We start from the raw sequence: 12835 nt of genomic DNA, 5'->3' as shown, positions 1-12835 counted from the left end.
GTGTAGTGGGTGCTTTTTACGTGCCACCAGCACAGGGGCCAGAGGGGACTGGCATCGGCCATGTTCAGATGGTGCTCTGCAAGTGCATATACATGTGTGAGTGTATGTGCATCTGTGTGTGGTTTAAAACATGAAGGAAACCAAACAGTTTAACCAGAGGGTATATAGACAAAAGGACATAAATAGCTACAGGAAGGGGAAATTGGTTATTAGATATATTATATAATGCAAATTATTTATATACCTTGCTTTCTGCATTTTTGTGTATATATATATATCATATATGTTCTGTATGGTGTGTGTGTGTAAATGTATCTTCATCAACAATGAGTATCCAGATAATTTCATATTAAGAAGAAAGTCAAATTTAATAGATATGAAATCAAACTAGAATCAATCAAATTTAGTCTTCTTTACCAGAAATTGGCTACAAATGTTTTTTATCATTAGTGGCATGGGAAAAGAGGACTTGCCATAGGTTCTGTTCTTGATCAAGTTAATTTCATAATATATGCTGAGCTCCCAGAACTTTGCAATGTGAAAGGGCTCTTTAGTTTGCCCTTAATAAGAATTTACTTTGCATGGGAAAAGGATACACACAATACATGGGTTTTATTTGTCAATGGAACTTAAATAGGTGAAGATGACTATGTCTTGGAAAAGAAGATCACCAGAAGATGAAGGTTTCCAAACCTTAGTTGGATGGCACAAACTGACAGCAGCCAGATAGGTCCCTGCAGCCTAGTTCTGACCAACACATTTAATTCATACACACAGTTTTGAAGTTCTTACAGTTCAGTAAAATCCATCCAATATGTCTACAAATATGTCATTGAGGGATCTGACACTGCAATGTTTGCTCTGATAAAGTTAGCCTAATTCCATCTGGGACAATGCATCTGCATTAGGCTTTTTCATCTTTCCCATTCATCAAGATACTTCAGCATTCAACAACTTGCTGCCCACTTACTTAACACTAGAAAGACCGAGTGTGTTAATGAATGCATTTTGAAATCTTAATTGCACACAATTCTAAAATAATTGTAGATTTTGACATCATGATGCTTGACTTTTCATAGTTTTATAACATCTATAAACACTATAAATTATAGGTTGTTTGCACCACCTGTAAAAAACATAAAGTGCATACTGCCTATAAGGACCACATGCATCAATTGACACACTGGCAACTTTTGAAAATTGCACCTGCTTTTTTTATACATACATGTGACACCATTTTAGATATTCAGTAATTGCATGGACTTTACAGCTCACAAAACAAAACTGCAGTTTAGTCAGAATGGAAGGAAATTAACAGGAGTAGTAAAACAGGTGAAACCAGTCCATGAAACTGTGGTTTTGAAAGCCAAAGAGAAGCCTACTGTCACATTTATCTCATACCAGTGCAAAAAATCAAAATCTGTTTTTGTTTTGAGTACCTTACATCAATTTGTAGAAGTTCTTCCTGAAAATAACATCAGGAAGAAGCCTAACACCAGACTTTTTTATTACAAACATAAGGGAGGCGTAGACGTGCTTGACCAAATGGCAAGGCTTTATTCAGCTAAAGCAAGCAGAAGACAATGACGAATGCATGGTCTTCATAATATTTTGGATGTTGCTCTTATAAACAGCTGGGTAATATACACAAGTGTTTACAACTCATTCATTAGTTGACTGGAATATATTCAAAAAGTTACTGAAGAACTTTGTGGCGATTCACCTCATTGTTATTCATGTACTACCAAATGTCTAATCGAGGAAACATCTACCTCTAGAAATAAAGTCAGATGTACATGTGTGAAAACAAAATGCTGAAACAGAGTCACAGAAATGTATAGAGTCTGTAAAAAACCTCTGTGTGGCAAATGTGCACTAAAACATTGTGAGGAATGTTTAGAATTTCAATAAATTTGTTTCAAAGTATGTAACTATTGCAACTAATATCAGCTTGAAGTCATAAAATTCAATAGATTTATACATTTATTCTTTTGTTCTTGTTTCAGTGGCCATGCTGGAACACCGCCTTTGGTCAAACGAATCAACCCCAGGACTTATTCTTTGTAAGCCTAGTACTTATTCTATTGGTCTCTTTTGCGAAACTGTTAAGTTACAGGGGAAATAAACACACCAACATCGGTTGTCAAGTGATGGTGGGGGGGTCAAACACAGACAAACATATATATACATATATATATATACATACATACATACATATATATATATATATATATATATTATATGACAGGCTTCTTTCAGTTTCTGTCTACCAAATCCACTCACAAGGCTTTGGTTGTCCAGAAGCTATAGTAGAAAACACTTACCCAAGGTGCCATGTAGTGGGACTGAACCCAGAACCATGTGGTTGGGAAGCAAGCTTTTTACCACACTGTCACGCCTGCGCCTATAATAAAGGTTTTTTTACCCCTCCCCACTTTTCCTTTCAAATTGAAAAAACATCTTTGCATCAATTGACACATTCTGGTCCTTCTGGTGTTAATAGCCAATGGGTTTACCTTACTGAAACAACAAAAACGATGCCCAAGTGACAATATGGTTACAGCCTTTTTTCAAGCTGTGCCAGTAGAATCCCTTTACAAAACCATTGTTGTATCATCAGGTGCTGTCATACAAATACATGGAACCAGAAGTGATAGAGACAAAGAAGGCAAGGAGCCTCTGTTGAAAACCAGCTCAACATCAAATCTTGACATTGTCAATGTAAGAGAGTATTCCATGTATGCCAATCAACAGAAATGCTTCTTCTTATGACTTCTCTCCTTAAAGTCCAAGGTTTAAGTTCATTTCAAGATCTTCAAATAGTCAATAGTGAGTTGTGAGAGAGTGGGAGCAAAAGAGGCTTTATACATGGTTTGAGGGAGAACGATGCCTGATGAAATGTAACAGAAAGCAGCTTCTCTGTCTGAAACATCCAAGAAGCTCTGAGTTATTTTTACCATCCTGTTATGACTCTGACTCATCCAGTCTGTTCCAGCTTTGGCTTCAGTATTGTGATAACCTTGCAAACGATTTCAAGCATCAACCTCAACAGATGTACCTGGCATGAAAAAAGGGCACATAGATGAAAATCAACAATCTTAGTCATATAAATTACTTAGACACAACCTGCTTCAACCTTATAGTAACCAAAGTCAATAATCTAGGGACAGAAATATTAATAGTAGATATCAAAGAAAAGGAACCCAAAATGATGGGGCAATCTGTTGTTTTTTACAGAGTTTAACAATATAAAGCTGGAATTTTTTTTTTTTTATGTTAATGGTGAAACTGAAAAAGTATTCTTGATAAAATCTATTTCTTGCCAACGAAGAAGCCTGAATATAGTTTTGTGGGACTGCAAGCAAATGATACTATTAGTAAAGCCAATGTTTACAACCAGTGATAGACAAGAGAAAAATACAAAATCTCTCTCTCTCTCTCACAAACACACGCACATGTATTTTGGGTTATCAAAGCTTTGGTCAGCCTGGAACCATAGTAGAAGACACTTGCACAAGGTGCCATGCTGTGGGACTGAACCTGAAACAATGTGGTTGGGAAGGGTTACCAACTGATATGAATGTTTCCTTGATGAGCTCTAACAAGACAGAAACATGCCTGTTACATCTACCTATAAACCTGCTCCTAACTGAACAGTTTTTGTTTTACAAAATTTTGATGAGTTTTAGATTTATGTGAAGTTCCCCATTCCTTTAGAACTAAAATAAATTTCAATAGAGTTAGAGGACATTTAACCGATTGTAAAGTCATGATTAAGGTGACCTTTGACTGTCACTACACAATTCCGATCTCTCAAGAGAATAATTGTTTAGGGAAGCAGGTCTGTTTAAACAATGTTGGTCGTGCTGAAGTGTCTAGTTTACATATATTTCAGATGAACATCAACCACATTAGTCTTGCACATGTTGCAGAGCTTTCCAAGGTCATCGGGACAACCCATTTATTCCTGATTAAACCATAATAAAAACAAACAAAATATTTTTGTGAAAAGCTGTGTATTTGAAGAGAAATGTCCCTAATGGGGAACTGAATCAATGTCACTAACTCTGGCTAGTTAAGGAACTCTCTCTTCTTTCTTAGATTTATTGAAGATAAAAATTTATCTTAAGCAGTTATCTCCCTTATATTACTCTTTAAACCTGTTTCAAAGTTGTTTCCCTTTGTTAACTTGCTCTCCTTTTTTGAGTGGGAAGCATTTTGACTTCTTTTTTTTTATATATACAAGCAGCCACCTCCTTTATTACCTCGTGGTTGTATATTTGTGTGTGGGTGGATAAAGATAGAGAGAGAGAAAAAAATGTTTCCTTCATTTAGATTTCCTCCAACTAAGAGGAAATATGTTCGGAAGTAAAAAAGATTTTTTGCTGTAAAATGTTATGAATATGCTAAGATTAAGGTGGAAATGTTGTACATGTTTATATGTAAGGAAATATGTTTTGGTACATAGACGCACACACACACACACACACACACACTGACTTGTACATAGAACTGTATGGAGTGTGTGTTGGTTACAGTATATTAATATGCGACAGTGTTATTGTCATCAACATTTAACATCTATTCTCCATGCAAGTAATCCATGTTGGATTGCTTGACAGGAAATGGCAAGGCTAGGGGCTGCACTAGGTTCCATAGTCTGTTTTGGCTTGGTTTCTACAGCTGGCTGCCCTTCTTAATGTCAGCCATTTACAGAGTGTACTAGGTGCTTTTTTCATGGCACCAACACCCACACCAATACGTTTTATGTGGTACCTTGGTTTAAGGATCTGGAGCAGTTTTGATGGCAGGAATGGGAAAGGCATAAGAGGTCAGTGTTGTTGGTGATGAATGATTTTGAGTATAGGGGGACACAGAAAGAGGAGGATAAGGTTAACAGACAGCCCCACATGTGGAAGCACAGGATTGTACAACAATGACACAGATGGGAGAGGACAGAGTTAAGTAAATCAATCCCAATACATGATTAGTACTTTGTTTCATCAAACCTAGAAGGAAAAAAGCAAATTTAACCCCGGAGAGTCATCATCATTCAATGTCTGTTTCCCATGCAGGCATGTGTTGGACAATTTGACAGGAGCTGACCAGCTGAAGGGCTGTTCTATCTCCATCTGTTTGGCATCCTCTCTGCGAGTCCCAATATTTGTAGGTCCTTGTGAGTCCCAACGTCTGTAGAGTGTGATGATATATTACTAAAATCCCACAAGCAAACTATTTTGTTTGTTTCTTCAAATCAATTCTGCCACAAGACCAACCTTCAATAGCACATATATATAGGATCATCCCCTAAATGAAAGGTTTAGTCCTCTTTGAACTTTTAAACCCAAACCAAATGATAACAAAGGATATCTACTTCATGCAGCTTGAGAGGCTTAAGTCCGTACTAGAAGAAAAACGTCCATCTTTGGTTCCGAGACGAAAGGTGTTCTTCCATCAGGATAATGCTCGGCCACATACAGCAAGGATGACATTTCAAAGGCTGGAACAGTTTAAATGGGAAATGATGCCCCACCCACCATATTCGCCTGGCATTGCCCTGTCTGATTATCATCTATTCTGCAGTCTTCAAAATCATTTGGATGGAAAAAATATGAATTCTGTAGACGAGGACAGAACAGTACTGGGGGAGTGTTTTTCATCACAAACAAGTGAATTTCAGAAGAGGGGCCTTGCAAGTCTACCAGATAGATGGAAGAGCATTGTAGAAGATGGGGAGTATATTTTAGATTGAAAAGTAACTTTATCTTAATTTTGAATAATGAAAGTAGTATAAAAAAATTGCATTATTTCTGGGATGGCCCAATATATTTATTTATGCTAATTTGTTTTATAGTATCTCCTTTTTTCAAGCTTCATGTATGTGTATTAAGTATATTTCTTGTAAATTTTCAGAACCAGCCCAAGAATGGTAGTAAGCACAAGCCTGTATGTATGCACACACACACACACGCACACATGTATAAATACACACTTTCATACAAACAAATAGATATATATAACATACCTCTACAGTTTCAATCAAACAAATTCTGCTGAGAAGGTGTTGGTCAACCAAAGACTGCAGTAGAAGATAACCTCCCAAGATGATGTGCAGCAAGATTGAGCCTGAAACACAAGGTTGTGCAGCGAACTTCTTAAACACACACCTACATTTGCACCAGTATGTGAATGTATGTATATATATATATATATATATATATATATATATATATATATTGGGTATTTGGGCTAAATTTGATGGTTTACATAAATGGAAAAGAAAACAATATATCCCATCTAAAAATAAACACATTTTAAGAAATCAAAAAAATATTAGCTAGATTATAGCTTGGAGATAACAATTTATTTAAAGTTGCTGCCCTCAGCTTCCAGCACAGCCTCAAGAAGGCTCCAGAACCCGGCACATGTGTTTCTCACTGTGTCCTTAGGAAGATCTTTGAACACCTCCTTGATCTTAACCATCAGCTTGGCCTTTTTTGTTGTAGGCATTGCAGTTGGTGTCTTTCTCAACTTCACCCTACACATAGTAATTATGAGGCCAGAATTACAAGGAATTAGGAGGCTATAAGTTGGGGCTGGTGAGCTCATAGAAATTCTCCAACAATCACTTCTGACTCTTTCTGGAAGTGTGGCAGGGAACCAAATCTTGCTGCTACACATATGGCCTTCAAGCAGCAACCACCTCCTGCCAAGGTTTCACTCTAGTCTCTAACAGCTTCAGATTATCGTCTGAATTGAGCCTAAGGTTTGTTCAAAGATGTGGGGTGGCATGATATCACCCTCACTGGAGACACACCCAAAGACTATCATCACAGTTTGGGGGAATTTGATTTCCGTGATACGTGGGACAACACATGGATTGTAAGCAAGCCACCTGTTGTTCTGGGCCACAAATTCCCTTGATCAGATCTTCCATCATCTTGTCCTGCTGTTGTTGGATAAATTCTGGCATGCAGATGCACTCATCTGTTGCATCCCTTCCTGCAGGCCAATGCTCCATAATCTCCATTGCATCTGTCCATGTCATACCTTTCATCCTTTACAATGTTCACAAAGCATTGAGCAGCAGTCATGATGTCAGCATTTTGATAAACAGTGTGAATCATCATGATACAGGTAATTCTTCTCTAATATTCAAATGGCTTCCAATCCTCCATTTCTGTTAACCTTTTCTCAACTACAGCTTTAATCTTTATGCTCTCCAACACCGTTGACTGTTCACCAATGCATCAAGCTAGTCCTGAAAAAACGGCAACACAAAATTCATCAAATTTAGCCTAAACACACTGTGTATATTAGACAAATAGCTAGATCATTGGATGGATGTTGTTGTTGTTTTCTTGCTTTGATTTTATTTTTAAAATCTGTTTTCAGGTAAAAATGCACATTGAAATGATTACCAAACAATTGTTTCATAATGAAATTAACAAGTGCTTTCATTCACTTTGGTTTAATTATATAATTTAGTGCAGCTTCTTGTAATCAGGGGGTGAGACAGAACCCTAATATACTCTAGAGTATATTTACTAATGCAAGATTATTTTCCCTAAGAAACCTCCTGTTATCCTGGAGATAATGGTACATTATTGACATGTTTGGATGAATGCTTCAACATGCCATTACCAGCTTTTCTATACCAGTCCATACTGGCCAAACACACATTGGGAGAGACGTTTTTGTGATCAAACAATTTCATATAGCTCTACATATATGGGTAGGCAGATGAATGTGGGTGTGGTGTTGACAGTGCTTGACGATTTGGTCTTGCCTTCTTGTGACATCAGGTGTTATCATGAATGGTACAAAATGTTCAAGTAAAATCCACCCCAACATGAAACTACTGTTGGAGTGGCAGAGACAATAAGTGTTGTTGCCCCAGGGTTTAACTGGACAATGTATATAAAAAGATGTAATCATCATGGCTGGAATAGCTTTGATTACAGACCTGCTTAATCAGGGTTGACTTGGAATTAAACAACAACAACAAACCAACTTGAATGGTGATCAAAGAAATTATCATATTATCTTTCTATAAATTTAGAGATACCTTGTTTTATGTTTGCTTCTTTTTGTTAAGATAATAGGGTGATATTTGACAGAGATTTGTCTGCAGTTTCTAGCACATATTGTGACCATCTCTTCTCAATGACACTGTAAATAAAAATTCATTGAAGTGATGTGAAGATGTAATTAGTAAATTTTCTGTAGAAAAGAAGAGAATTGAAAGAAGTATTGCAACATCCACACTGAGCCAGTGGGCAAGTAACTATATAGGACATCTCAAGTTGGTTTGTTATTGTTGTTTGATTCCAAGTCAACCCTGATTAAGCAAGTCTGTAATCAAAGGTATTCCAGCCATGATGATTAGATCTTTTTGTATACATTGTCCAGTGTATCCTAATTTAAGCTGGTAAGTTGTGTTTTTGAGGGAAATTCAGTGATTTCTAGTAGGTCTAGTGACTATGTAGAGGTACCCCTTGTCAGTTCATTTCCCTTCTTTCATAATTTTGTTATTAACATAACATTCAAGTTAATCTAAGAATGTCACACACATCCCTCTCTTAGTGTAAGAAATCAATAATATTCTTCAACTCTTTAATGCCAAAATATTGAATTTTGACAATTCAAGATTTGTTTTTAGAAAATCTCAATTTAAAAAAAAGTTAAAATTTTTCAGTTTCCAGAATTGATCCACTTTTGGTAACTGGCACTTCTTCAAGTCAATAGTCTTGATATTTTTTGGCATGCCAAATTTTTTTTAGTTTCATTGCTTTAGATGTGACATCATCATCTTCATCAGCTGCAGCAGTAGCAATAACTCTTAGAGTATGGTTGTTTTACCCAAGTTGTCTGGAGAGTTATGTCAGTAGGGTCATCAACCCTTTCTGATCTCACAAACTCTGCGAATGGTTTCCCATGACCTTCTCACAGAGGAGCATAATCAAAAGAATCAACCTCAGTATGTGACTGGTACTTTACTGATTCTGGAACGATGAAAGGCAATGTTAATCTTGCCAAGATTTGAACGAAGGATGCTGAGAATAAATATGATGACACATTTTATCACCTTTTATTGGATGCTCCACAAACTCTGTCAATCCACCATATTTTTAGACATGTGGCAGTTTGGAAAAATTACTTTTGATTCCCAAATAATATTTAAAGAGCACAGATGTACTGGAATTTACCATTTTCTGTGACTGTGTATCAATTAGAATTTAACATTGACAACTTCTTTCCCATGAGAAAATCTTCAATGTTGATGACACTAGAGATGTTAGAATTTGCAAATATTCTTAAATAATGTCAAAAATAGAGGAAATTGTTGGTATTTCTAATTTTCTTCAACCCAGGCTTATCTACTCTTGTATTGATTTTGTCAACATTAAAATTGATCATTTTAGAATTATATTATATGTTAGAATTTTGTATGTTGCAATCTTGCATTCCATAATCTTGTATGTCCTGATTTTGTATATCACAACCCTGTATGTTATACTTTTGTATGTCCCAATTTTGTATATCACACTGTCATATACCATAACTATGTGTATCCCAGATGTATATGACCTAAATCTTGTATTTTACTATTTTTTATTTTACAGTTTTCTAAGTTACAATCTGGTATGTCACACTTTTTACTATTCATGATATTCAACTTGTGAAAATTTGTAAATTTCTCTACAAAGAAAAACTATTAGTCTAAGATATTTTCAATTTCAATTATTCCTGATTTGTGATAATGTTCAAGCCACCAACTTATATGATCTTAAGTCAAAAGACATTTTATATTTGGTGTCATTTCCTAATTAGCACGCCGGGCGAAATGCTTAGCGGTATTTCATCTGTCGTTACGTTCTGAGTTCAAATTCTGCCGAGGTCGACTTTCATCCTTTCGGGGTCGATAAATTAAGTACCAGTTACGCACTGGGGTCGATGTAATCTACTCAATCCGTTCGTCTGTCCTTGTTTGTTCCCTCTATGTTTAGCCCCTTGTGGGCAATAAAGAAATGAGTATAAATTGTAATTGCTCTGATATTTTTATTAATTGGTTGTATGCCAATCTGGTTCTGTGTATTTGATAAGCTTTAAATTCAATGTGAAGATTTTAAAAAACATTTTAAAAAACAAAAAAATTTTTTTAATATTTCCAAACTCTTTTCTTATTTTCAGAGAATTTTAAAGTTATCATCGTTTTAAAAATATATCTTATTTGCTCACCATTTCTAAAGTTCATATTACCAGACATGTTAGAATTATTCAAACTCATAAAAAAATGGTGTCCTCTGAGACAGGTTTGAAAAAATAACAAAGTTCCACAACCAGTGTTATGATATAAGACAGAGCCTGGTTTGAATAATTACAAAGACACCCAAGGACCAAGTGCAGCTGATAAACCAGATAATGAATTAGATCTCTGTTTCATGATGTCTCTTATACCACAATCAACAATAGAAATTTTTAAATGAAATTTATTTTGTTGAAGTCTTATTGACTCTGAACTTCTTAAAAGTTTTAAAATTTCCTCATTTTCAACCAGAATAAGTTCCAAAAATATTGTAATTGATTTTAGAAATTTTAATTCAGTTTCCAGAACTTTACATTGATATAAAAACAGAACATTCTAGCACTCTCAGTTTTCAAGCTTTTACAATACTTTGATATTATTTTCACAGTTATTTTCTTCCTTTTATCGTTTTACAAGTTATATTTTCTCATTTTCATGTTTGTATTGATAAACTTCATTTTACCATCTCTGTTGTAGAATTCTTTGAAATGTGGAAATTTTCAATTTTTCATGACCCTGGACCTTTTTATAAAATTGAAAATTTCTATAATTCTAAGAAATACTTGAATTTGTCCTATATTCTTATAATCTGTAATGTCTGTGATCTTGAGATATTGAGACTTATCACAATTTGTCAATATCACGCTGCACCACACACAATTTCTTATGATGCCCACCCCTTAAGACATGTCACAAATAATCACTGCACACCGTCCACTTTCTTTAACCCCCATGGTCCTGGATATACCACAATTACCCATAATCATTCTATTAAAATTGTTGATCTTGAAGATTTTTGAAATGTTGGAATTTTCAAATTTAAACAATTCTTTCTTTTCAGCTGGTATTTATCATACTTTGCTAATGTTTGTCATTTTTGAAAAATGTTACAATTTGTCTGAGTTATTAAGTATTTGAAATGTTCCATACTAATTAGAATTTATTGTTAAGAGATTCTCTTGTGTGTAGATATCATTTGAGCATTATCAATACTAATCAATATTGACATTTATGTGATTGGAATTCTAAGAAAGAATTGGTTTCATGAGGGAAATCTAGAGAAGAAACTGTGCAGCAAGTATAGTTGGTTGTGTGGTTAACAAGTTGGCTTCACAACCACATGGCTCTGGGTTCAATCCCACTGCATAACATCCTAGGATAGTGTCTTCCCTCTTAGACTCTAGTTGACCAATATCTTGTGAGTGGCGTCTGGGGGACAGAAATTGTGTGGCAATCCACACCTAGATAGACATTCCCATATCCATCTTGCCATCAAAAATGCAGTAAACCATTGGAAAGCTATGATCACTAAATGGTGAACTTAAGATCACCAAATGGTGATCTTAAGTTAAGAATTTATGAAATGTGTAACAGTGGCTGTGTTTGTGGTGTTGGTGTCATTGAGTCATCAAGAAATTGAGGAATAAATTATTAAAAAAAAAATGTTCCTGCTATTTCCTATCTACTTTGTGTGTGTGTGAGATCTCTTTCAGTCACTAGACTGAGGAACTAACTAGGGAACTGCCATAAAGAACTTTTTGGTCAAATAAATCGACCCCGGTACTTATTTTTTTAAAGCCCAGTACTTATTTTATCAGTCTCTTTTTGCTGAACCGCTAAGTTATAGGGACATAAACAAACCAACATAGGCTGTCAAGTGGTGGTGAGAGACAAACAGATGCAAAGACACACACACACACATACATGTATACAACTGGCTTCTTTCAGTTTCTGTTTACCAAATCCATTCACAAGGCTTTGATCATCTCAAGGTTATACTAAAAGAAACTTTCCCAAGGTGCCACACAATGGGACTGAACCCAGAACCATGTGGTTGGGAAGCTAGCTTCTTACCACATGGAACTGGGTCTGGAACCAGCCTTTGATTTTTTTCTATTCAAAACGGTTTCTCAACCCAATATTTACATATTATTCATAGCTTTATGTGCTTCAAGACCTAGTTCCAAAGGAAGAATTATTTCACATTTTCTCAAAAGTTTCTAAATTCTTATGATGTCAATAATATATATATGTACATGTAGAGACAACTCACATATATCTGTATATATGTATCTGTGTATGTCTCTCTTTCTTGTCTATCTGTTACTAACATACACACACCTCTGCAATTTGTGATTTTCTGGTTTAAGTTCACAAATTAAATGAGTCATAATGAATAAAATACAATATATGCATAGTCTTATTTCAAATATATTGATATAACAATCTCTCTCTCTTTACATGTATATATATATATATATATATATATATACACACACACACACACTTTAATTAAAGCTGAATAAATCTTCACAAACTGTTCATTGGACAGATGTGATCATACTTCATCAAAAAATTTTGTGAGTTAAGTTCCATTTTCCAGATGTTCCTTCTTCCTCGTAAGGAGTAATATACACAATTGGAGCGATATGATCACAATTGTCTGATAACAGTTTGTGAAGAATTTTTCAGCTTTAATTAAAGCATATTACTTTACCTTCAGTATATGAGTACTATTTTTACACC

General features: G+C 35.2%; 1 protein-coding gene across 7 annotated transcripts in view; it reads left to right on the top strand.

Moving 5' to 3' along the window:
- Window positions 1–12835, top strand: part of LOC106869377 (histone-lysine N-methyltransferase SMYD3) — a 95250-nt gene that overhangs the window by 56366 nt on the left and 26049 nt on the right. For 2 of the 7 annotated variants that reach the window (XM_052973230.2, XM_014915101.3), the window contains 2 exons: window positions 2007–2063; window positions 9627–9645. The gene's annotated coding sequence lies outside the window, so the exon portion shown is untranslated. Of the gene's footprint in view, window positions 1–2006; window positions 2064–5913; window positions 6139–9626; window positions 9646–12835 lie in introns of those variants that run through there. The other 5 variants (XM_089363655.1, XM_089363658.1, XM_089363656.1 and 2 more) reach the window with 3 other exon arrangements.

This window comes from Octopus bimaculoides, chromosome 15 (assembly GCF_046866305.1).
Source record: "Octopus bimaculoides isolate indiv1 chromosome 15, ASM4686630v1, whole genome shotgun sequence".
In the NCBI taxonomy this organism is placed as follows: Eukaryota; Metazoa; Mollusca; class Cephalopoda; order Octopoda; family Octopodidae; genus Octopus; species Octopus bimaculoides.
Note: the sequence above shows the minus strand (reverse complement) of the source record. Positions and strands in the feature narration are given on the sequence as shown.